Source organism: Bos indicus x Bos taurus, chromosome 24 (genome assembly GCF_003369695.1).
Source record: "Bos indicus x Bos taurus breed Angus x Brahman F1 hybrid chromosome 24, Bos_hybrid_MaternalHap_v2.0, whole genome shotgun sequence".
Lineage (NCBI taxonomy): Eukaryota > Metazoa > Chordata > Mammalia > Artiodactyla > Bovidae > Bos > Bos indicus x Bos taurus.
Window position 1 is genome coordinate 44,434,855 of NC_040099.1, and position 26,833 is coordinate 44,461,687.

Consider the following 26,833-nt stretch of genomic DNA (forward strand, 5'->3'; position numbering starts at 1 on the left):
TTTGTGTTTCCTGTCTAGAGAATATCCTTTAGTATTTGTTGGAGAGCTGGTTTGGTGGTGCAGAATTCTCTCAGCTTTTGCTTGTCTGAAAAGCTTTTGATTTCTCCTTCATACTTGAATGAGATCCTTGCTGGGTACAATAATCTGGGCTGTAGGTTATTTTCTTTCATCATTCTAAGTATGTCTTGCCATTCCCTCCTGGCTTGAAGAGTTTCTATTGAAAGATCAGCTGTTATCCTTATGGGAATTCCCTTATGTGTTATTTGTTGTTTTTCCCTTGCTGCTTTTAATATTTGTTCTTTGTGTTTGATCTTTGTTAATTTGATTAATATGTGTCTTGGGGTGTTTCTCCTTGGGTTTATCCTGTTTGGTACTCTCTGGGTTTCTTGGACTTGGGTGATTATTTCCTTCCCCATTTTAGGGAAGTTTTCCACTATTATCTCCTCAAGTATTTTCTCATGGTCTTTCTTTTTGTCTTCTTCTTCTGGAACCCCTATGATTCGAATGTTGTAGCGTTTAATATTGTCCTGGAGGTCTCTGAGATTGTCCTCATTTCTTTTAATTCGTTTCTCTTTTATCCTCTCTGATTCATTTATTTCTACCATTCTATCTTCTAATTCACTAATCCTGTCTTCTGCCTCTGTTATTCTACTATTTGTTGCCTCCAGAGTGTTTTTAATTTCACTTATTGCATTATTCATTATATATTGACTCTTTTTTATTTCTTCTAGGTCCTTGTTAAACCTTTCTTGCATCTTCTCAATCCTTGTCTCCAGGCTATTTATCTGTGATTCCATTTTAGTTTCAAGATTTTGGATCAATTTCACTATCATTATTCGGAATTCTTTATCAGGTAGATTCCCTATCTCTTCCTCTTTTGTTTGGTTTGGTGGGCATTTATCCTGTTCCTTTATCTGCTGAGTATTCCTCTGTCTCTTCATCTTGTTTAAATTGCTGAGTTTGGGGTGTCCTTTCTGTATTCTGGCAGTTTGTGGAGTTCTCTTTATTGTGGTGTTTCCTCGCTATGTGTGGGTTTGTACAGGTGGCTTGTCAAGGTTTCCTGGTTAGGGAAGCTTGTGTCGGTGTTCTGGTGGGTGGAGCTGTATTTCTTCTCTCTGGAGTGCAATGAAATGTCCAGTAATGAGTTATGAGATGTCTATAGTTTTGGGGTGACTTTGGGCAGCCTGTATCTTGAAGCTCAGGGCTGTGTTCCTTTGTTGCTGGAGAATTTGCTTGGTATGTTTTGCCCTGGAACTTATTGGCCCTTGTGTGGTGCTTGGTTTCAGTGTCAGTATGGAGGCATTTGATGAGCTCCTGTGAATGAATGTTCCTGGAGTCAGGAGTTCCCTGGAGTCAGGGTTTGGACTTAAGTCTCCTGCTTCCGATTATCGGTCTTATTTTTACAGTAGTTTCAAAACTTCTCCTTGTATACAGCACCATTGATAAAACATCTACATTAAAGATGATAAGTTTCTCTACAGTGAGGGACACTCAGAGAGGTTCACAGGGTTACATGGAGAAGAGAAGAGGGAGGAGGGAGTTAGAGGTGACCCAAATGAGATGAGGTGAATCAATAGTGGAGAGAGTGGGCTAGCCAGTAGTCACTTCCTTATGTGCACTCCACAACTGGACCACTCAGAGATGTTCACGGGGTTATACAGAGAAGAGAAGAAGGAGGAAGGTAACAGAGGTGGCCAGAAGGATAAAAGGGGGGAATGAAAAGGAGGGAGACAGATCCAGCCAGTAATCAGTTCCCTAAGTGTTCTCCACCGTCTGGAACACACAGAAATTCACAGAGTTGGGTAGAGTAGAGAGGGGTTAGGGAGGAGACACAGGCGACCTGGTGGAGAAAAAGGAGGGTTCAAAGGGAGAGAGAGCAGTCAAGCCAGTAATCTCACTCCCTAGTGAAAAATGGGTCCTGAAGATTGGGTCCTTAAAGGTACAAAATTGGTAACAAATACATAAAAGCAAAAATTAAAAATCTAGAGTAGAGTTTGGAATTTCAAAAATACAATGTTAAAGAAAAGAAGAAGGAAAGAAAGAGAGAAAGAACGAACAAACAAAAACAAACAAGGTCGCGAAAATTATAAAGAAAGTACAGGTACAAAATTGATAACTAATACCAGAAAGCGAAAATTAAAAATCTAGAGTAGAGTTTGGAATTTCAAAAATACAATGTAAAAAAAAAAAAAAAAAAGAAGAAGAAAAATAAAGAGAGAAAACAAACAAACAAATACGAACAATGTCACAAAAATTATAAAGAAAATACAGGTACAAAATTGATATCAAATACCAAAAAGCATAAATTAAAAATCTAGAGTAAAGTTTGGAATTTCAGATATACAATGTTATATAAAAGAAGAAGAGAAAGAAACAGAGAAGAAGAAAAAAAAAAAAAAAAAAAAGGTCACAGAAATTATATAAAAAAAAACTATAGGTACAAAATTGATAACATATACCAAAAAGCGAAAATTAAAAATCTAGAGTAGAGTTTGGAATTTCAAAAATACAATGTTAAAGAAAAGAAGAAAAAAACAAAAACAAACAAACAAAAAAAACAAGGTCAAAAAATTATAAAATATATATATATGAAGTTTGCTGAAGAAGAAAAAAATAGGGTCTTTTTTTTTTTTGCAAAGTAATAGGTTATAAAAGTGAAAATTAAAGGAACAATAGAGGACTTAAAAAAAATTTTTTTTTTAATTAAAAAAAAAAAAGAAAGAATGATCGTAAAAATAATAAAAATATATCTAGGACTTTTTTTTTTTTTTTTTTGTGGGTGTTGTGGGTTCAGTTCATTTTTGGCTAGTTTCTTGGTCAGATTTATATTTCTCAAGATCTATAGGCCCCTTCCTATGTAGTCCGTAGTAACCACAGGGTTTTGATCTATTGCCTATAGCTTCCAGGGCGTTTCCCTCTGTTATATCTTCTTCTGTTTGCTAGTCTCTTCAGTATCTGGTTTCTGCCCTGACTCAAAGGGCACGGTGGAGGACACTTTTTTTTTTTTTTTTAGGCTTACTTGTTCAGTCGCGCTGTGGGGAGGGAGGGAGGGATGCTGCAAACAAATAACACTGGCGTGGGCTCTCAGTGCCTCAGCCACCCTGGGTCTGCCCCTGCTCACGGCGCGTGTAGCCTCCCTGTCCACACTGCTCGGACTCTAGGTTGTTCCGCCGGGAACAATCCGAGGCTGGCCCTGGGCTGCATGCACCTCCCAGGTCCAAGCCGCTCAGGTTCAGGCACTCGGGTAGTCCTCAGAGGCGCAGACTCAGTTGGGCCTGCGTTTTGTGCTCTTCCCAGGTCCGAGCGCCAATTTGCTCTTCCCAGGCGAGCGCCAATGCTGCGACTTATCGCCTCCCCGCCACTCGGTTATCTGGATGTAAAACCAGCGCACCTTCTCAGGCAGATGTTGACCGTCCAGACCCCCAAGAAGTTTTAGTTAGCAAAGAAGCCTGCTTACAATTTTATAGATAATGTCTCTCTGGGGCTGCGATTGCCCCCTTCCGGCTCTGGCTGCCTGTCACCGGAGGGGGAAGGTCTGCAGCCGGCTATCTCTGTTCAGTCCTTTGTTCCCTGCGCAGGCCTGGCGGTCTTAGGTTAGGGCTGGCTTTTCGCGTAGTAGGTATCCCACAGTCTGGTTTGCTAGCCCAAATTATTTCACTCAGATAGCGCTCAGGGTATTCAGGCCAGATTCTTACTCTCAGCGATGCAGCCCACGCCGCACCTCCCTGCCCAGCCCCGGTTTGCTAATGGCGGATGCAGGCGTCTGCGCTGCTTCTCTGCTGGGGGAGTTACCGTAGGGCTCGCAATCTGCGAGTTTTAAATTGTTTATTTATTTTTTTCTCCCTGTTATGTTGCCCTCTGTGCTTCCAAAGCTCGGCACAGATTCGGCAGTGAGAAGGTTTCCTGATGTTTGGAAACTTCTCTCTTTTTAAGATTCCCTTCCCGGGACGGAACTCCGTCCCTCCCTCTTTTGTCTCTTTTTTTTTGTTTTTAATATTTTTTCCTACCTCCTTTCGAAGAGTTGGGTTGCTTTTCTGGGTGCCTGATGTCCTCTGCCGGCATTCAGAAGTTGTTTTGTGGAATTTACTCGACGTTTAAATGCTCTTTTGATGAATTTGTGGGGGAGAAAGTGTTCTCCCCGTCCTACTCCTCCGCCATCTTGGCTCCTCCCCAGTGGAACTTCTTGACCCAGGAATCAAACTGGGGTCTTCTGCATTGTACGTGGATTCTTTACCAACTGAGCTATCAGGTAAGCCCTGATTGATTAACTATAATCTTTATATATGAAGAAACTACGGTAGAGGGTGGCTGAAACAATGTATTCAGCTTTACCCAGTTACTGGCAGAACAGGACTAGAGTCCAAGTTTACCATTTTCTCTCTCTCTACTGTAATCTTACTGATTGATTCACTCATCAATTCATTTTTCAAGATATAAAACCAATGTTCATCTAATATGCATGGATAGGATAATGGTGCTAAAATATTAGAATTTTTAAATAACTATTGTTCCAAACTCACCTCATACCTTTCAGTCTATTATTCTGTCTTTCCTGAACTTCCAAAGGATCCAAAAACTAAAGCAATATCAACTAGCTGAGCAAGGCCATGTGTCAGTGTCCATTCTGACCAACTGGCTCTGTGTCATATTTATAAATATGTTTGACATTCCACTAACCCTTACTGGACATATACCGGGCTCCAGGTACAATTTTATTTAGTGAAGATATGGAGATATAATGTAAAGCCCTTGACCTCAAGAAGTTCATATGTTATGGAGGGGGGATGTGAAAAATAAGGGTACACAGTCTTTTCTGGAGCTCTTCTCAGGCCAGCAAGCACCTTACTATTTAAGATCTGTTTTCATCTTAGGTCCAATCATGAAATCATCTTATTTTTAAAAATGCTTTTATTAAGGCATGCATGCATCCTTAGTTGCTCAGTGGTGTCCAACTCTTTGAAACCCTTTGGACTGTAGCCCTCCAAGCACTTCTGTCCATGGAATTTTCCAGGCAAAAATACTGGAATAGGTTGCCATTTCCTCCATCTTAGGTTCCATTTTATTGAGCTGACATCTGCCTTTCCATTACCTGGGCTGTTTGGGGCTTGCAGATAAAGCAAACTAATCCCTATTTTCTCTAATGTCTTTACATTTGGGTTTCCCAGGTAGCTCAGTGGTAAAGAATCCACCTGCCAATGCAGGAGACACAAGAGATGTGGCTTCGATCCCTGGGTTGGGAAGATCCCCTGGAGGAAGGCATGGCAACCCACTCCAGTATTCTTGCCTGGAAAGCTTCATGGACAGAGGAGCCTGGCAGGCTACAGCCCACGAGGTCGCAAAGAGTTGGACATGATTGAACACACACGCATGCCTGTCTTACATTTAAGGATAGCTTTCACATCCTACTCCGACTGTTAGCAGTATGTTCTCACTGACCTATTGGGACTCCCTTGTGTCTTGGAACCAAAAATTGAGAGAATCCTACAGCTGGCTTGGTCCTTAGAGATACCTTTCCTTTTTTGCAAGTGGTATCTGCAGGTCAGAAAGATTAGATGACATTCCAAATAAGCTTAGAAATTAATCTTCTTAACAATCTTCTTTAAATAACTATTGTTCCAAACTCACCTCATACCTTTCCACCAACCATAGTTGGTGGTCTTTTCATAACATCATTGGAACAAACTCCCAGTTTTTACATTTCCAGAATTGCCCCCAAACTCCAAAAATTACTACAGTTTACTGTGGCTATCACCTCTGTTGGTTAGGTACAACTTCTTTAATGCTACCTAACGTAAGAGGTCTGTATAGTCAAATCTATGGTTTTTCCAGTAGTCTTGTATGGATATGAGAGTTGGACTATAAAAGGGGCTGAACACAGAACTTATGCTTTCAAACTGTGGTGCTAGAGAAGACTCTTGAGAGTCCTTTGGGCTGCAGGAGGATCCAACCAGTCAGTCCTAGAGGAAATCAATCCTGAATATTCACTGGAGGGGCTGTTGCTGAAACTGAAGTTCCAATACTTTGGCCACCTAATGGGAAGAGCCAACTGATTGGAAAAGACCCTGACGCTGGGAAAGATTGAGGACAAAAGAAGAGGGAGGCAGCAGAGGATGAGATGGTTATATGGCATCAATGACTCAATGGACATGAATTTGAGCAAACCCCGGGAGATAATGAAGGTCAGCGAAGCCTGGCATGCTGCAGTCCATGGAGTCACAAAGAGTCAGATATGACTTAGCAGCTGAACAACAACAAAACAAAACTTAAGAGGACAAGTGCTTTCTAAGTATCACGATCACTTTATGGGGCATGCCCTTTCTATTGGATCAGTGATTATCAATGCTGGTTGCATATTAGAAGCACACAAGGCATTTATTATTAAGACCAATTAAATCAGTATGGGTCTCAAGCATCAGTAATTCCCTCAGGTAATTCTGATTCACAGTAAGTGTTGAGAAGCGCTATATTAGATAAAAACAACACTTCATTTTCTAAAAAAATGAGAGTCAATACAGTATTTGAACCAAAAAGGGAAGATGACTGGCTCTGAGGGTTTGATCTCAACTTCTTACGAAGGAAGAATGGATGCGTTTGACTCGTTTCTTTCTACCTTTAGTTTCAGAGATGAGAAAATGACATGACCTACCTTTGTATTTTGAATTGCACCTTGCTTGTATATATGTATTTTGTCTGGCTCTTAAGCCACATGGAGGCATGATTAAGTTGCAGCTGCATACAGTATCTCTGGTGTGTAGCCTCGGGTGGGAGCCGTATTATTATGGTCATTTTACCAGTTAGGCATAGGGATGCCTAAAGCATAGATCAACAGTCTAGGAGCAACAGCAAGTCAATTATTTGGTGATATCAGGGGAACATTTATTCTTGCCTAGATTTATTGACATTGCCTGTGCAAGGCACAGCACTGTCCTCAAAAATTTTTCTTTGGTTGGAAAAACAGGACATAGGTGACAAAGGTATATGTGTAAAAGGAATAGAAAGAAATGTGTATGTTAAATAGATATTGGATTGGCCCAAAAGTTTATTAGTGTTTTTCCATAAGGTGAGTCTAGTGACACTTACTTGTCTTTAACTTTATTCAAAACAATTTTGTTAGATTGTATTGTGACAACTCTCTTAGCTGTTCAGTTGCTAAGTCATGTCAGACTCTTTGAGACCCAATGGACTGCAGCACACCTCCACTATCTCCCAGAGTTTGCTCAAATTCAAATTCATTGAGTTGGTGATGCTATCTAACCATCTCATCCTCTGCTGCCCCCTTCTCTTTTTGTCTTCAATCATCTTTCCCAGCATCAAGGTCTTTTCCAATGAATTTGCTCTTCGCATCAGGTAGACAAAGTACTGGAGTTTCAGTTTCAGCAACAGCCTCTCCAAAGAATATTCAGGGTTGATTTCCTTTAGGATTGACTGATTTGATCTCTTTGTAATCCAAAGGAATCTCCAGAGTCTTCTCCAGCACCACAACTCGAAAGCATCAATTCTTTGGAGCTCAGCTTTCTTCATGGTCCAACTCTCACATCCATACACAACTATGGGAAAAACCATAGCTTTGACATCTCTGATTTTTAATACACTGTCTAGGTTTATCACAGCTTTCCTTCTAATAAGCAAGTGTCTTTTAATTTCATGGCTGCAGTCACCATCTGCAGTGATTTTCGAGCCCAAAAAATAAAATCTGTTACTGCTTCCATTTTTTCCCCTTCTACTTGCCATGAAGTGATGGGACAGGATACCATGATCTTAGTTTTTTTACTGTTGAATTTTAAGCCAGGTTTTTCACTCTCCTCTTTCACCCTCATCAAGAGGCTTTTTAGTTCCTCTGCCATTAGAGTGGTATCACCTGCATATCTGAGGTTGTTGATATTTCTCCTGGAAATCTTGATTCCAGCCTGGAATTTCGTGTGATGTACCCTTTATAGAAGTTAAATAACCAGGGTGACAATATAGTCTTGTTGTACTCCTTTCCCAATTTTGAAATAGTCTGTTGTTTCGTGTAAGATTCTAATTGTTGCTTCTTCACCTGCATACAAGCTTCTCAGGAGACAGGTAAGGTGGTCTGGTATTCCTATCTCTTTAAGAATTTTCCACAGTTTGTTGTGATCCACACAGTCAAAGGCTTAGAGTAGTCAATGGAGAATGCGATGTTTTTTAGAACTCCTTGCTTTCTCCATGATCCAAAGAATGTTGACAATTTGATCTCTGGTTCCTCCGCCTTTTTGAAACCCAGCTTGTACATCTGGAATTTCTTGGTTCATGTCTTGCTAAAGCTTAGCTTGAAGGATTTTGAGCATTACCTTGCTAGCATGTGAAATGAGTGCAACTGTACGGTATTTTGAACATTCTTTGTCATTGTCCTTCTTTGGGATTGGAATGAAAATTGACCGTTTCCAATCCTGTGGCCACTGCTGTATTTTCGAAATTTGCTGGAATATTGATTACAGCAGTTTAACAGCATCATCTTTTAGGATTAGAAATACCTCAGCTGTAATTCCATCACCTCCACTAGCTTTGTTCATAGTAATGCTTCCTGAGGCCCATTTGACTTCACACTTCCGGATGTCCAGCTCTAGGTACATGACTACACCATCATGGTTATCTGCATCTTTAAGCCTTTCTTGTACAGTTCTTCCGGGTATTCTTGCCACATCTTCCCAATGTCTTCTGCTTCTGTTAAGTCCTTACCATTTCTGTCCTATATTGTCATAGCAGCCTGCATTAAAAAAACAAAACTTATCAAAATTGGTAAACTTCTGGGCAGCTCTGTTTTAATATTGAAAATGGAAGTAAAGAGTAACATTTTTGGCATGCTATGCTGTATTACTTCAAGAAAGGTAGAAACACAACTGAAATGCAAAAAAAAAAAAAAAAAAGAAGATTTGTGCAGTGTATGGGGAAGTTAATGTGACTGAGCAAACAAGTCAAAAGTGGTTTGTAAAGTTTTGGGCTGGAGGTTTCTCACTTGGCAATGCTCCATGGTTGGGTAAACCAGTTGATGTTGACAGGGATCAAATAGAGACACTGAGAACAAATAATGTTATACCTCATGGGAGATAGCTGACATACTCAAACTATCCAAATCAAGTGTTAAAAATCATTCACATCAACTTGTTTATGTTAAATGGTTTGATGTTTGGGTTCCATACAAGTTAAGCAGAAAAAAAAAAAGACACTTGATCATATTTCTGCATGCCACTCTCCACTTAAATATAAGGAAAATGTTCCAGTTTTGAAATAAATTGTGACAAGCAACACAAAGTGGATACCATACAATAAGGTGGAATGGAAGAGCCTGTGGGGCCTGCAAATGAACCACCACCAACCACAACAAAAACCAGTCTTCATCCAAAAAAGGTGATGTTGTGTATACAGTGGGACTGGAAGGGAGTCTTCTGTCATAAGCTCCTTCTGGAAAACCAAATGATGAATTCCAACAAGTAGTGCTCCAAATTCCACCAACTGAAAGCAGCACTCAATGAAAAGCATCTGGAATTAGTCAACAGAAAATGCATAATCTTCCATCATGATAATACAAAATCACATGTTTCTTTGATGATCACACAAAAAATGTTACCGCTTGGCTGAGAAGTTTTGATTCATCTGTGGTATTCTTCAGACATTGCACCTTTGGATTTCCACTTATTTCAGTCTTTATAGAATTCTTTTAATGGAAAAGATTTCAATTCCCTGGAAAACTATAAAGGGTACCTAGAACAGTTCTTTGCTTAAAAACTTAAAAAGTTTTGGGAAGATACAATTATGAAGTTGTCTGAAAAATGGCAGAAGATAGTGGAACAAAATGGTAAATATGTTGTTCAATAAAATTCTTTGCAAAAAATGTCTTTAAGTGAAAGTAAAATGGAAGTTTCTCAGTCATGTCTGACTCTTTGTGACCCCATGGGCTGCAACCCGTCAGGCTCCTCTGTCTGTGGGATTATCCAGGCAAGAACAGTGGTGTGCATTGCCATTCCCTTCTCCAAGGGATTTTCCCAACCCAGAGATCGAGCCTGGGTCTCTTGCATTGCAGGCAGATTCTTTGCTATATGAGCCACCAGGGAAGCCACATAATCCCTAACCCCTTAAAAATGTCTTTATTGTTACTTAAAACCAAAGGAACTTTTTGGCCAACCCACACTAAACATGCAGCAATTGTCAAGAAGATATGATTTCTGAATTCACCCTCTACCATTCCTGCATCTGTGCTCTGTGTACTTTGTAAACATCCCTTTCTGATATTTACATACATTAGTGTAGTTAGAACCTTGCATGTTAATCTCTCTTGGTTGTGAATGTTGAGTTTGAATCTCTTGTTGCTACTATCTTGTCTAATATAGTTCATGCTACATGATTACTTGCTGAGTGACTGCAAGATGCTGACTTTGGAGGCTATGTAGGACTAAGACATGTATGTTGCGTACATTTCCATCAGCTGCTCAGATTGTCTTTTTATTTTCTCAAGGATCCAGGGGCCTTCAGAATAGGTAACTTAAAATTGCATGGAACTAATTTTCAGATGAAATTCTTTGCCAGCTTCAGACTTCCAGTGTTTTAGGATCTGGTTCTTAGATAAACAGAAAGTGGCCTATTAGGGAAAGTAGATAAGAATTCCTGTCATATTTAGCTAGAATTTGAATACAGTTCCCACTCCATCAACAAGCATATTGTTCAGGGGTAGGGCTTTACTTTTTTCAGGGACATCTTATTATTGTATACAAAGTTATATTTTATATTATTAATATACATGATTATATACTAAAAATGTCAAATATGTAAAAATATATGTAATGCATATTAGTGTATGTAGATACATTTGTGCATATGTATGTGCACTTTTGGAGAAGGCAATGGCACCCCCACTCCAGTACTCTTGCCTGGAAAATCCCATGGGCGGAGGAGCCTGGTAGGCTTCAGTCCATGGGGTTGCTAAGAGTCGGACACGACTGAGCGTCTTCACTTTCACTTTTCACTTTCATGCATTGGAAAAGGAAATGGCAACCCACTCCAGTGTTCTTGCCTGGAGAATCCCAGGGACGGGGGAGCCTGGTGGGCTGCCTTCTATGGGGTCGCACAGAGTTGGACATGCCTGAAGTGACTTAGCGGCAGCATGTGCACTTTATATATATAGCTATATAAAATAAAGAGGGGTAAGACCCCCCTTTCCTTCTCCTCTTCTCACTTCTCACTTCTTGATCAAAAAATGGGCTACATTTAAGGAAGGGACATTGAATAAAAAGTCAAAGGACACAGAGTCTATTTATGGCTCTGTCTTAACTTAATGACTGGGGGCAGTCCACTGCATCTCTCTGTCTCTGTTTCTTCAACGTTAAGATGATGGGGTTTGAACTGGTGATCTCTTGGGTAAACTTTATTGCACTGTAATTCTGTAGACTTATTTATCATCTATTATACTGAATTTTTAATATGTAATGTGCTTCTCTGAGCTGCTATTCAAAGAAACACAACAGCACAGGATGGAAGACTCTGTTAACATGCTAAGTTTATAGAAGGGAAGGACTTGAGCAATAAACTTCAGTTCTGGCTCAGATGACACCAGTCAGCTGTATGCTCATAGGCAAACCCTTCTGATTTCTGGAGCTCAGTTTCTCCATTTGGAAAGTGTAGGGGGAAAAAAAAAAAAAAACCCACATGCTATCTTAGTCCTTTAGGGCCTCTGGGACAGGGTTTCAGAAATCTAGGTACAGAAGGAATCAGACAAAAGTCATTTGATCACACAGAACCATTGTTTTGACATCATATTTTATGCCTTTATCTTTATTTCTATCATCAGTTCATATGCCCTGCTGATTTTCTTTTTTCCTAATTAAGCATTACCTTCCCACTAATAACAATACTCTGGTATATGGGTCACAGAAGACCTACTGAAACATTGCTCTAACAGAGTTTTTGCTGTGATGAGTAACAGGAAACGTTTCTGGCCAGTCAGAACGTTTCTCTGTAAAAAAGCACTTTGGTAAGAACACTTGGGTCAGAGGGCAGTGATCTACTTAGGATCGAACTGAAACGGATCCAGGGAAATGGGCCAGGATGGGAGTTGCTGTACTTCCCTGCATCCTTTCTGTAAAAAAGAGTGATGAGAGTGAGGAGGCTCCGTGACAGAATTCACACCAGCAGCCGACCCAGGTTGGCAGTGGCTGATGTAATTGGTCCCATCACATTGACATGTGATTGACATGTGATTGACATCACACTGGGGGGTCATTCCCAACCACTACCAAATCATTCCTCAATCCACAGTCCCAAAACTCTCCATATAAAACGTGGTAGGCAGGAGTCCTCTCAGAATGCCAGCTTTGAGTAAACTCTCCCCCGCGTCTTTGAGTTCAAACCACTGGCAAAACCTTTCTGAATCCCTATCTGTTCTATATTGTCCCATAACGCAGACACGCCCCTGAGGGAGTTACATTCCTCAGTTGCCTGGGGTTGCCACTGAGTGGCCTGAGTAGGTCCACTTTTGCAGCCCCGCATGCAAATAGTCAAGGAGATTAAAATACCACATTTTGTATGAACTGAAGACATTCCTTCTTCTTTTCACCACCCTGAATAGAGAACCGCACGCCAGCGTCGTCTCTCTCGTTGTCTTTCCCTCATCAGCGGTCCAATGTCTGTGAATACGAGAAAATGCACATATGCATCTGAATGCATGCATGTCGCTTGACAAAAATAATAATAATAATAATAACCCCCTGAAATGTAATTACCGGGTTAAAAAAGTGCACCCGGTTTTCAGAGCCTACCGCATCTCGCGCCCCGGCCGCGCAGCTCCCCCGACACTGCTGCTGTTGTGTCAGACAGTGGCAGTGTTGAGCCCCGGAGCCGAGCCCGCGGCAGTCCCCGCGGCCGCCCAGTCTCCGCCGCGGACTCGGGCGCGCAGCGCCACTGGGCCGCGAGGGCGCCGGGGAGCGGGAGGGGCGCGAGGGCGGCGAGGGGTCTCCGATCCGCCTCCACGAACTGTTTTCCTTCACCCCCGGCCCGAGCCCCACTCCCTCCCATGGATCGAAATCCACAGAAATTCACTGAGGGAGGGTGAAGGGAGAGAGGTCGCTCGCAGGTTCCTGGCTGTGCCTCCCCCGGGCTCAAGTCGGGGAAGCGGCCCCCCGGTCGGCTGGGCAAGCGCTGGTGTGGGGTGCCCGCACCCCTGCCGAGGCAGATCGCGGGGTGGCGGTCCCCGCTGGGCTCTGCCGCGAGGCCGCTGCGATCCTCCCCCTCCCCCGCCCGCGCCCTCCCCCTTCCTTTCACTAGGACTCCGGGACTCGAGAGAGGGCGCGGGAGGCAGCCACTCGGGCCCGACCCCACTCCAGCGCTCGCCGGGGACGCGGGCGGGTGGCGAGGGGACGCGGCGGGGGCGCGGGGCGGGCGCGGCCATGGAGCGGCGGCGGCGGCGGCGGTGGCAGCACTAGCGACCGCGGGCAGACGAGCGGGCGGGCTGGGCCGCCCGGCGCCGCGGACCGAACTGCACAGCTCAGCAAAAGCGCCCTCGCCCTTCGCGCGCTGCCTCCTGCGAGCCCGAACCCGGCAACATTTTTTTTTAAGGCTCCAATCCATCCTTTGAAGAAAAGGAAAAAAAAAAAAAAAATAGCATTGATTGGATAGACTGGGATATATATATAATTTGGGAGGGGGGTTCCTGCTAAAATTAGCCGGGCCCGCGGCGCGCGGTGTGCGAGTGTGTGCGTGCGGGCGTGTGTGTGTGTGTGTGTGTGTGTGTGTGTGTGTGTGTGTGTGTGTGTGAATGTGATTACTCCAGGACTCCTCGGGCTCCGGAGACGCCATTTTCCCCCTTGATATCTCTCTCTGTAAATCGGTGGCGCGGCGGAGGCGGCCGCGCCGGGCGGGAAGCGCGGGGCCGGCCGGGGCGCCCGCCGCTCGCCTCCGCCTCCGCGCGCCCGGGGGCCCCGGCGCCCCCCGAGCGAGGGCAGCCCGCCCGCGGCTCGCCGTGTGACAGATGCTCATCGCCATGGAGTTGCCGCAGCAGCACCTTCGGGGGCTCGGGCGAGCGACGGGAGCCGGGATCTGACCGAGCGCCGGGGCCAGCGGAGCCGGAGCCGTGGGTGAGCACGCGCAGCGACCTTGGCCCGGGAGCTCGGCGCCCAGCCTCCCGCCGCGCCGCGGGCCCCCGCACGCCCGGGGCCAGGGGCGGTGTGTGTTCTCTGCGTGCAAAAGTTAACGCTGCCTCGCCGGGGCTTTGACTTTGCACCGGCGGGAACTGGGAGACCGGGCCGAAGGGGCGGGATGCCGGTCCCGGCGAGGCTGCGGAGGATGGGCGCGATTCCGGCCAGCCGGCCGTGGGCAAAGATGCTGGCTCATTTGAAGTGACTCTGTGGTGGCGGCGAGGGTGGCAGCGTCGGGCTGGAGGTCTGGGACCTTATTGAGTTCGGCCTAATCTGATCCCCCCCCCACCCACTCCGCCCCGGCCTTCCCCCTCCCCCCGCCTTTTGCACCCTCCCTCCCTCCCTCCGTCCGGCCGCCGACTGCTGGGGCTCGCGGGTTTGGCGTTGGTGGAGTGGACTCAAGAGGGGGAGGGGGTAGGGAAAGGAGTGGGAAGGCGGCAGGATATTTTTTTCCCCTCTCTCTTTGTAACTTGCAGGTTAAGTGGAGCTAGAGAGCTACATTGTATCTAGTTGGATTTTGGGGGTGGGTGGGTAGGTTGGTGGGGGGGGGGGGGGGGGGAATGTATCAGAATCTAACGTGTGGTTAATAGAAAGAAGAACAGGGAAGAAGTGGTCCAGCCGGCGAAGGTTGGTGTGTGCTTGTGTCGTAGCTCTGTGTTAGTCTTTTTCTTAAAATCTTAATCAATGGATCTGAGTCTCTCTCGTGCTCTCCGGTTTTGGGACTCTGAAAAGACAGGAATTCCCTTAAAAGCAGACGAATGCCCTTTTTGAAAGCACGCATTGTGTGTGTTTCTAGAGGAGCCGTGGGCTTGGGAATTAACGACAGGCTTTCCCGTTCGGTGGTTTCCAGTGGGAAATAACTCCTGAAAGGGAGCCCTTCAGTATCGATTTATTGTTTTTGTCTTTCAAACCATTATCCCTTTGACTACAATACTGTCCAAGAAGTTCCACAGAGACAAAGTCAGGTAAACTGGACCGGGCAGATCTTTAGCAAGATGGTGATAACGCTGATGCTGTTTTTGGTGTCTGTTTGTGATAGAAGCTTTGTTGGGTAATAGCAATTTCTGATCGGTAGAGCATGCTGGCTCTACAAAAATAAGTAACTACCGAAATGCTGTCTTCCAGTCCCCATCCCCGACAGGCTGCACACACCCCTCCTCCCACAACCCGCACCAGTTACAATTCTGAAATAGGATCCAACTGGAAATATTTTCTTTGGAGATCGGAAAGTTGTGCAATTGGAAGTATGGATGAGGCTAGAGGTACTGCTGGTGTGGGGAGGGGGTTCTTACTGCCCCTTGATGCTGCATTTATTCTTTATGTGTGCCTATGTGGGTTCTGATGGTGTATATATTGGTCTAAGAGGACTGTTGAGGGAAGGATTTCCGATTCATTTCCGCTTCAAATAAACTGTCCTGATAATCTCATGGTTGACATCTAATGCTAAAAGGCCAATTTGTGTGTCTCTTTATCCCTGCAGAAGCTCTCCTCTGAAAGGGCAGTTTATTTTGGAATTCTACCACAGCTACTTTTTCTTTCAAGCCTCCCCATCCCCTCCACCACTATCCACACCTTTTAAAAAAGTTAGTTGGAGTCCATGGTCTTTATGGAAATACTAATATTACTTGTTTTCCTCTTACATTATTTTTAAAAATTCTGTTCCTTTTCATTCCTTTACTCTTCATCCTGTTTTTCCTTTCCTGTAGTTTTGTGCAAAATCTAACTTTATAAAGTTATTATTGCCAAAACTGTCTGGCAGTCTTGCCCCATCTCTTACTATCCTGTAGTTTACACAGGTAGATCAGGTTGCCCTTCCCAGCCCATCTTTATCCTGAAAACATGTGTGTAGGTGTGCACATGTATGCTCATGTGTTTTGGAAGGGCAGGAGTGGGCTCAGAAAGAAGAGCATGGAGAGGAGAGGAGAGGAGAGGAAGGGTGTTGTTCTATGCGGCCACATCTGCAACACTGGGGCCAGACCAGCAGGCTCCGAGAGAGTTACCCTCACACACCCCAGTTGAATGTTGTTTGGCTGGGATGGGGAGGTGGAGCCAACTGTCCAGGGGCCTGTGAGGGAGGAGAAAGTTTGTAGCACTTTAAAATGTAGCCAGTTTACAATCCTTGGTCACTCCTTCCCCTTTCTCCTGCTTTTTGTGACTTCTGCCATTCCAAGACTCCTGAAAGGAGACATGATCTCTTTTGCTCTCACTTGGAAGTCCCAGTGAAGTTGAAGATGCAGTATTGTCCTCTGTACTTAATTACTTTGCCTGCTACCAAAGAAGGGCTTTAGGGCAGATCAGAAGAGTATGGCTAAACACAGAGATTTGCCAACTTCAGGGAATGTAGCCTGAGAAGACAGGAGACCAGGTATGCAGAAAGTGCTTCTTTGCACACCATCTCCCCTCCCCCATTAAGAAAATAAAAGTCTTAGTCTTGGGAAGTTGAATCGGTGTTAGAGCTGGGCTCTGGAAACTGCTAGCCACTATAGTAATCTGAGCGGGGGCAGAGGGGAGGGGTGGTGAGTGAATGCTATCGGAAGCCAGAGGAGGAAAGCAGACTTGTTTCTGTTAGCAGGGAAAATAGATGTGTCAGTGAAATAAACAAATTGGAGGTGGGGAATGGTTTGTAGTGAATACAAGGATGATTGACTGAGAGGCAGTGATATGGTTTGGAAGGGGCCAGTTATAGCTTGGGAGATAGTATCAACTGCCTTATATGTTCACGAATGGGCTGGGCAAGTGAACGGGTGTAATCTGACCTTTTGTATGTTAACATCAGAACATCCCACAGGAAGGCATCGCTGGCAAGCCCTGTTCTGCACTTCACACAGGGGAAGCCTAGGGGTATCCTCGAGTGAACCAAGGAGCCCTTTTGGTACCACAAGGACTTCTGGTCCTGTGTGTGCATTATTCATGGTAGGCTACTTTGTAAGTCACTTGACCTAAAAATGAGGGCTGAGGGCAAAGAGAAAACAGTACTTGGAATCTTTGTAGAAAATTTAGTTGAAAATGGTCAGTGGGGGGAGGCAGGAGTTTGTTGAAGAAGAAATAAATAGGTAGGTACTTTCCCCTGGATTCCTGATTCCATTTCTGCTGTTATCTTGACTTTCATTTCCATTAGGAGCAGAATCAATACTTCACTGGCACAAAAAATGTACCTCTAGGAGCGCAGAGTTCTTTTAACCTGGTCATTATTTTTAGCTGTACTTTAGTCTCTGCTCTGAAGTCTATATGATATGCAAAAGGAGGAAGATGAGAGGTTGGCTGGTTGGATGGGACATCCTTTCTGGAGTTTGTAGAGACACTGAAACTTGGCTGGGCCTCAGCAACTCAGAATGCCAGTTTTTCCCTTGGAGACTTGAAGTTTTAATTGAAACCAGATAGCTATTGAGAGTGGACCTGGCCAATGAGATCTTGTTTTCTTCACTGCTCAGGAATGGAAAATAAATAATTTTTGCTGATGGCATTTCAAGTTGCTTCAGTTTTGTTCCTGCCAGGAGAATGGGATAAATTATTATTAACACATTAATGTTGTCAGAAGTTGCAATGCCTTAAAAAATGAGATAATGTTACTGAGTTTGCTCAGGGATCCACTGTGTGGGATCTGTCTCTTCGGGATGGAGGAGTAGGGAGCAGAGACAGGAGGCTGCTCTTGTCCTGAAGGGGTAGCACTGCCCTGAGAAAAGGAAGCTCATAGAGTCCTGGCCACATATCGCTGCGCTTGGCCCTTGGGTTCTGCGAAGAAGGGTACAAAACGGTCCAGTTCCATTGCTATCCTATGATCTTATGGTACACTGTGAAACCTGCTGAGCTTCCCAGAATGTTTTGGGTCAGGATTAAACAAGGAGTTGGCTCAGTGGGTAAAAAATCTCCCTGAAGTGCAGGAGACACAGGAAATGTGGGTTTGATCCCTGGGTCAGGAAGATCCCCTGGAGGAGGAAATGGCAACCCACTCCAGTATTCTTGCCTGGCAAATTCCATAGACAGAGGAGCCTGGTGGGCTGCAGTCCATGGCGTCGCAAAGAGTCAGACACAACTGCTCATGCATGCATGTGCATAAATAAGGAGCCCAGTCATCAGATCTAGCCATAGGTTTGAACTTCATTTAGAATTGTTTCTAAAGGAAACCCTGGTGTTTCACAAACTCTTCATGAAACTGCAGACACTTTTGGGCAGCCAAACGCTTGATAAGTGCAGAAAAGTAAACACCAAGATGCCCACAGAATGTACTACTTCATGAATTCAGGGGAAAGATGCCAACTTACATTTTTGTTTGGCTCTAAGTATTTATGTCCATTTTCGCTTAGCTTTACTACTAGATTCTTATGCCCCCTTAGACACACTGGGTTGAGACAATACCAAGTATTGGGGGAAACTGGTGACCGTAGATGACTGAGTCCAACTTAGTGGCCCTTACATTTCATATCCGGAATTTTCAGAATCGGGTCAGAGCAGCTTCCCTTTCAGAGTTGGTTTTCTTACCCCCTTAAGCGAGTACCCTCTAAGATTGAGGAAAGATTTTTTTTTAATGGCCTTTGGTGTAGAAACCTGCAGTTGACTTTCTGTCCAGTTCAGAGCAAATAATGCCAGGGTCAGATGGAGAATGTGAGCATCCCTGAAGTCCACAGAATCTCTTGGGAGGAAGCAGCTACCCCTTTCCAGGAGCTGATGATGGGTTGTCATCAGCAGATCCATGAGAAATAAATTACAGGCAAGGCCAGCTAAGCTGACCCCCAGGCAGGTAGAGGCTTCTACCTTTCCAAGTGCTGGAAAGGGAGAAGGGATGAATGGTGAGTCGATAAGAGTTTTAGAACTTTGCCACCTTGGAAAAATGTTTCTCTGACCCAATATACCTTTTTGCATCAAAACAAACTTTTTTATATCCACGGCACTTTTCTTTTCAAAACTATCTTTATATCACATTTGCCCCCTTGATTTTCTAAGGCGGGAAGCTAGGTAAGCCTTTTATCCCCTTGCAGAAGATGAGGCCACTGATGTAATGACTTGCTGAAATGACACAAGTTGGTGGCCCACATGGGACCAGATGGCTCTGATAAAGTGTGAAGAGCATCACACCTGAAGTGACAAGATCTGCCTTGGATTTTGTCCCTATTATTTCCCAGCTAAATGTCCCTGGAAAGTTATTTAACCTCTTCGAGCCTCAGTAAACTAATCAGTAAAATAAGGATAAAAGATGCTTACCCTGCCTACTTCACAGGGGTTTTGAGGATTAAATAATACCAGCTAATTTCTATAATTGAACTCTGAGAGGATTTCCACGCTGCCTCCTGGAAACTGGTGTCTGGGATTGTTGTCACCATCGCTTGGAGATTAATAGCTTCTTGGTATGCCTAGAAATGCCTGTAGGGGCCCCTTGTGTTCTAAGACAGTCAGGGAATAGTTGTTTTGTGCTCTTGAGTTGACCAAAGGAAAAAGAAAATGTGTATAGTATATGTATTTCAGATCAGTTGAATTCTTGGATACCTACTTTGCATATATATCTGAGATCAAGAGTCTCAGATAGTATTGAATTTGGACTCAAGGATGCACTAATGGATCCTTGAGTCCAAATTCAATACTGTCTGAGACTCTTGATCTCAGATATATATGCAAAGATATATATGCACTAAGAATTCCTTCTCATTCTTAACTCTTCAAGGAAAAAAGAAAAAAGACATGGAGAGCCACAGAGAGGACAGGTAATGGGTGGTGAGTGTGTGTGTGTGTGTGGGGGGGGTTTCCATCAGGGAGCCACAGTGGCTGAGAAATGACAGTCAAGACAGAATTTGTATCCTCTCTAAAGAACAGAACCGATAGCAAGATTGTATCTGTCCCATCAAACCCAGAAAGTTCTCTCGAATCAGGGTCGATCTTCTCAGACTCTTCTGCATTGCCCCTCTTTCTCTTTCCCATGATTCCTGGCTTGCCCTGCTCAGCAGCCTGCACTGGGCATGTTGCAGAACTCACCGGTGAACCTCGTTTAATGCAGCACACATAGGCCTCTGTTCCCTTTAGACTGATTTCCTTGTTGGCCCTGAGCACTTGTACACTTGTCCACCTCCACACTTCTGCTCCTTCTGTGTCACCGCCTTCTCTCTGAAAGTGTCCCAACTGGTCCCTTTTAGCCAGAGTGTCTACCTCTTAGGACACCTGACCAGCTCTCAGTTCTTCACCGCCGTTTCCAGAGCATTTCAGGATTAAAGCACTTGCCGGGCATCTGGCTTATACTGCTTTGCTCTTCGTTGTCAGTCACCTCTCCAGGCTGTGAGTCCTTGAAGGATGGGGCCAAGGTTGCCCCCACAAAGTCCTACTTATGAATGATTTCTGAGAATGAATGAATCACAGAATGTATGCAGCGATAGAATATTTAAAGTGAATGTTGTTTAAGATACATGAAAGCTCTGCACAGTGAAGCAACACAATGAGAATCTCTTAGACAAAGTGAATAATAAGCACTTATGTCAATGACTTTTTATATTTTTGGCTATCTTTCAGGGGCAATCACCCACTCTCAGTTATTCCCGCAAAGCCTGAGAGTTAATGATGCTTTACTGCATGTACATCTTATCAGTCAGTGATTCACTTATTCATTCAATCATCAAAATATTTATTAAGTACCTACTAGAGCCTGCTCGCCACTCTCGCCCACATAGCTCTTGACTTTCTCTGAAAATTTCGATTGCATTTTTTGTCCACCACACTCATTTTGGCACTTAACCATGCAATCTTCTTTGTTACTTAAGTCCAAGTGCTTCTCACTCCTTGGTGACTGAGTGCGCCTGGCTGCAGTAGAAAAGAAGGCTGAGCAGAGAAATGCACTCAGAAGGGAAAGTTCTGGGCACGGGCTCCTGCAAGACTGGTGGCAGGCTGGATTGGCCCCCGGTCAGCACGTGGTATAGGATAATCCTTTCTGCTCCTTAGCTTGAGCCACAGTAAAGAGAAAGAGTTTGGATTATTGTGGAGGAGGGGCCCCTTCTGAAATTCTGTGACTCTATAGGCAGAAGTGTCCCAGGAATTTTAAAGGTTTCTTAAAGCTCAGAACTCCTCAACCTCATTTAGTAGCACCCCAACAACTGTCTACGTTACTCCCACTAAGACATCGTGACCTTTGCTAAGTGTTTGCTGTGGTGAGAGTTACAGAAGGAGACATGGGACCAGGAGAAACTCAAAGAGCCAGGCTTGGGGACACGGAAAGAAGAGGAGGGGGATGATTAGTTAAATGTAAAGAAATACGATAGTGAATAACGTGGAAGAAAGAAAAGGATTGATCCGGTACATCTTTTGAAAACTGGCCCCTGTTGATGAAGTGACCAAATTGAGACAAGGGAAATGGCTTGTCTCAGACAAAGCAGACGAAGATGGCTTCTGGAAAATCTGTACTGTATTCCCTTTCTGGGCTTTGCTTACTACTTCTGTGCTCAGTAGGCGTTTGGAATCTCTGCTGTGGTTGCTTTTGGACCTCATGGGTCTAGGGGGCTAGGCATTGTTTTCTTGTGTAGATTCGGTGGGCATAAAGGTTAGGGCTATGCCTGTGCTCCTGGGATGTCTGTTCAATCTTCACATCAGAGTCTGCCCTTTCATGGCCTGTGTTCAATAACAATGCGTGAATTGGTTTGCATGCATTTTGAGATGAGAGGGAGTGACCTGCAGTTTGTCCAAAGCCAGAGGCCTCTGAGGTTAGGGTTGGGGTGGAAATAGGAAAATTGGGTTTTGACCTGAGTTCAGCAGTCATTCTGAGTTACCTAGGAGCACACTGTTTGAGTATTTCAGACCAGCAAGGCTCTACAAGCTACTGAGATGCTTCAGTTACTTTTACTCTAGGACTTGGGATATGAAAAAAAAAAAAAAGGCAAGCAACTCGATTAGTCTAATTAGGTACAAAGAAATGTCTTCATTATTCCTTTTATTTGTTTAAGATTGAGAGATTTGTCAGTGGAAAGATTGGGCTTGGGGGGTTTCAGCTTGGGTCTGGAAAGATGTAGATGCTGGAGACGGTAAATTTGATGAATCCGATGTTGTAGCCTGAGACTCCCATTAGAAGCAATTGGGGCACAGTTGTGGTTGTAGCAAAATAATAAACTCTGGGTGGCAAGTCCCTTGCAGTTGTTGGGTGGTATGTCTGTGACCTATTATTATTCAAGCAATGAGAGCTTTGACTTTTTTTTTTTAAGTATTGATTCATAATGGTGACTAAAAAGGATGATTTGATGTGAAAGCCCTGTGGGCCTTCTCTCTGCTCATTATTTTGTACTCTGGAGCTCAATTACAGTTGGGTTTTGGATCCACAAATGTTTGTTAAAGTCTCAGCATTGTCGTTTGTGCCATTGTTCTTGGCAATGTTGGGTGAGAAAGGTCTGGTATGAGATGGGGCTTTTGCCCTTGACGAATGGACAGTATATCTCAAGAGACAGGCTTAGCTCAAATGGAAAGCATCAGTCTGCAGCCAAAATGGGAGCATGATCTAAGTGGAATTAGCTATTTGGGTGATCAGGGATAAAGTACAGTCGGGGAAGGCTTCAAGAATGTTGTGGTTTTAGGTTTGATGGTAGAACTGGAACCAGGGGACATTCTTGGTGTCCCAGTTAGCTTTGGCACAAGAGCAGAGATGGGACAGAGTTTGAATGTGAATTTGAAATTGCCACCAGGAAACAGATGCTAATTGTGATCATGTACTGCATCTGACAGGAACAAGGAGGCCCTGATGCTGAAGGTCCAGCTGGCTGATATTGAGCCACAGGTCACTACAGCAGACACCTTGCTGGTCTGAAGTCTCCTGACAGCAGCGGAAAGAACGACACTTAGGGCCCACTAAACTAGGCCTCATTTACATTTAAACAGGAGTGTCATAGACTCTGATGGGTGCTGTGGGGACCCCAAGAGATGGAGAGGAAGTTGTCTCTGTTTGCAATCTGGTGGAAGACTCCTTAAGAACTCTTAAAAACAAGTGGAGGAGTAGAAGCAGGAGATGGTCCTCTAGGGCTCTGTGGAGTGAGTGTCAGTCAGCACAACAGATGGGGTGGGGTGCTGTGGGGAACGGGTCAAGGCTGTGTCTCCCGTGCTGAGATGGGAGCCATGACTGGAGTTTTCAGAATGTGAGGAGGGTAGGTGTGAGGAGCAGAGGTATGTGCCAGTTGGAGGAATTCCACACATGCCACACACAAGAAGATCCTGGCATCTGACTGTCCTGCCCACTACTAGTCCTGTTAGCCACCAGCTCTTCAGTGTGGAGTTCAAAAGAGGCATCTTTAGGACAAAAAAAAATAAAACTATGTGTAAGCATTCGGAATGGAATCAGCCACTTGGAGGAACAAAAAAGCTCTGTGACATGGGTGCTCATTTCCAGGAGTTTAAAACGTAATTGGAGAGAGACATGTTCAAATTTCAGTAACAATGCAATATTTAAATGTCAGTTCAGGATAGCTGAAGGAGAAATATCATAAAGGACAGGAAATGGAGCCAGTATTTGTTTACTCTCTGGTATGCCTAGCATCTCCTTTGTGGCAGAAGCGCAAACGTCTAAGTGTCAGATTACACTTTACGTTCTAATGACAGTGAGCAAAGCAGTTTTGAATCAGATGGTTGAGAAGTCAAGGAATTTGAATTAAGACTGAACAGGTAGTGCGGTCAAAATTAAGGGGCCTTGAAAGAAAGACTAGGGAAGTTATTATCTGTTCAGTTATTCAGTTTAGCTGCATTGCCCTCAGGTAACTCTACCATTTTCATCCCCAGTTTATATGTGGTATGGTGGAGGATCAGTTTAAGTGACTACTAATGCTGGATATTTCAAGACTTGGGGGCATTATGGTTCAATGGAAAGCAAATGACAGTTGGGGTCAGACAGAACTACCTATGTGATTTCAACAAATATCTCTACTTCCATTTTCTTATCTGTAAAATGGGTAAATCTCAGGTTTAAATCAACAAATAAACTTAACACTTATTATATACTATTTCCTTGTTCAAAGTTAGGATCATTTTCTTTACTATGTGGGTGTCTTCTTTAATACACTTACACAAAAGATATTATGATCACAGTTACTTCTTACAGGTGAACCCTACATATTTAACCTATTTAGGTGCTATTCTGTGTGTGTTATTTTTTTCTTTTCCTTGTAGAAGTTGGTGAAGAGATTAGGAGGCCGATGAGAAAACTGATGCCCAGAGAATGTAAGTGATGTGGCAAGTCGAATGGCAAACTGGTTTTAGAGCTCCCATGTATAAAAGTGGGCTTACCTTGTGGCTCAGCTGGTAAGGAATCCGCCTGCAGTGCAGGAGACCTGGGTTCCATCCCTGAGTTGGGAAGATCCTCTGGAGAAGGGAAAGGCTACCCACTCCAGTATTTTGGCCTGGAGAATTCCATGGACTGTGGTATGGTCCATGGGGTTGCAAAGAGTTGGACACAACTGGACAACTTTCACTCATGTATAAAAGTAGCTAGGAGCATTTGGCCAAAAGCTGGCATCACTTTGTTTTAGAGACATCATGATCTTTAAGTAAAAGCACAGACTTTGGAATCATACAAGCCTGAATTTGATTGTGGATCTGGCACAGGTAGTGTGTGCAGAGCAAATTGCCTCTCTAGACATTTGTATTTACATTTCCACATCTTTAGTATGAGGGTGTGTCTTTTGCATCACAGGGCTGTTGTCTAGATTAAATAGATAATGCCTATAGAGACCATTTATTATGCTCAACCCTTTCTCCCACTACAAGTGTGTGCTTTTCTTGACTGCATGGAGAAATGCAGAGAATGGGTAGTACACCAAAACCAGAGCTCCACCTTTAAACTGGAGGATTGGCCCAGGCAATGCTGTTGAGACCTTTCCCTGGGGGTCCAGTACCCAAGGATTCTACCATTGCATTGTGTTATTGGTTCCCAGAGGAGGCACTATTTTTGCAGCTAGAACTGGAACTGTTGATTAACAGTACGCGTTTGGCCTCCGGCCTCGGAAGTTTGATTCTGCCTCTCCGTGTCATGGAGATCCCTGAGCACAGAGACCAATTCTTAGTTTTGTGTTAGGCTAAACCAACAAAGGTCCGTCTAGTCAAGGCTATGGGTTTTCCAGTAGTCATGTATGGATGTGAGAGTTGGACTATAAAGAAAGCTGAGCGCCAAAGAATTGATGCTTTTGAACTGTGGTGTAGGAGAAGACTCTTGGGAGTCCTTTGGGCTGCAAGGAGATCCAATCAGTCCATCCTAAAGGAGATCAGTCCTGGGTGTTCATTGGAAGGATCCATGCTAAAGCTGAAACTCCAATACTTTGGCCACCTCATGCGAAGAGTTGACTCATTGGAAAAGACTCTGATGCTGGGAGGGATTGGGGGCAGGAGGAGAAGGGGACGACAGAGGATGAAATGGTTGGATGGCATCACTAACTCAATGGACATGAGTTTGGGTAAACTCTGGGAGTTGGTGATGGACAGGGAGGCCTGGCGTGTTGCAGTCCATGGGGTCACAAAGAGTTGGACACGACTGAACAACTGAACTGAACTGAATAACTGAGCAGAGCTGCAGAGCCAGTAAAACCTATGAAGAGGTGTGGGGTACCAGCTCTGTCTTTGAAAGGTCTTTGATTGTCAAGTTGAGGAAAGAAGGCTCAGCAGCTGAGAAGGTTAGAGGTGAAGGGACAACAGAGTTCACCTCATCACCTCCCCTTTCTACAGATGTGGATGACAAGACCCTGGGAGAAAAAAAGAACTTGCCTAAGTCTACCTAGGGAGGCCTGGTGTGCTGCAATTCATGCGGTCGCAAAGAGTCAGACACGACTGAGCGACTGAACTGAACTGAACTTAGCTCCAAATGGCAGAGTGCAGAATTGAATCTGGAATTCGTGGTTGAATTAAGTCTTATTTCCTCCACAGGACAAACTAAGTACAAGAAGAAAGCAATAGTCAAACAACTTCAAAACACTCATTAGTGGATACAAATTAAACTACTTGTATGTGCTTCCCATTGTAAAGGGAGGTGGAGGAGGTTGGTCTCCAACTCCCAAACCACAGGCTTTACTTGGAATCTGGGAGGAGAAGGCAACATTTGGCCTAATGCCAGTGTGGGTGACACAGACTGTGGGAGTAAATCAAATTCACTTAAAGTTTTGAATACCCACTATGGTGATCCCAACATGATCTTTCATAAATATCTTGTTTTGATCTTCAATTACTCCTTACCCTTGAGGTAGGATTATTACCAAGTTTCCAAATGAAGCAAACAGTTTAAGTATAATTCCTGAAAACACAGTTGCTCACCGGAAAAGAGAGGTTAACTAATCTAAACCCATGACCTCAAAGCAGTGCTACTTCCATTCCTCTTTTCAAGAGGAAACATCGTTTAGACACTTGCTGTGGGACACTTACTGAGCGTGTTCACTATTCTCTGGTATATGGTAGAGACCCACTTAAAACCCAGCCCCTTCCTTATGGAGTCTTTGGTCTGGTGGGAGAGATAAATAAGGGAACATTGCAATACAGTTTGCCAAATGCTTTGATAGCAGAATGCCCAGGAAAGTGAGAGTAAGAACATCTGTGAGTGTGACTGTGTATATGTGTGTATACATTTGTACACACAGAGAAAAGTACGAGAAAAGGAAGGCCCAAGTAGTCTTTATGAAGGAGGTGAAACTTGACCCAATTATTGAGGAATGGCTTAGAGATAACCAGGTGGTGAAGAAAGGACAGGCCAGCCAGAGGAATTA

General features: G+C 44.1%; 1 protein-coding gene across 1 annotated transcript in view; it reads left to right on the forward strand.

Moving 5' to 3' along the window:
- Window positions 1-13,908: 13,908 nt before the first annotated feature.
- SETBP1 (SET binding protein 1) overlaps window positions 13,909-26,833 on the forward strand; it is a 408,012-nt gene continuing 395,087 nt past the window's right edge. The window contains exon 1 of the mRNA XM_027526134.1: window positions 13,909-14,084. The gene's annotated coding sequence lies outside the window, so the exon portion shown is untranslated. The remainder of the gene's footprint in view (window positions 14,085-26,833) is intronic.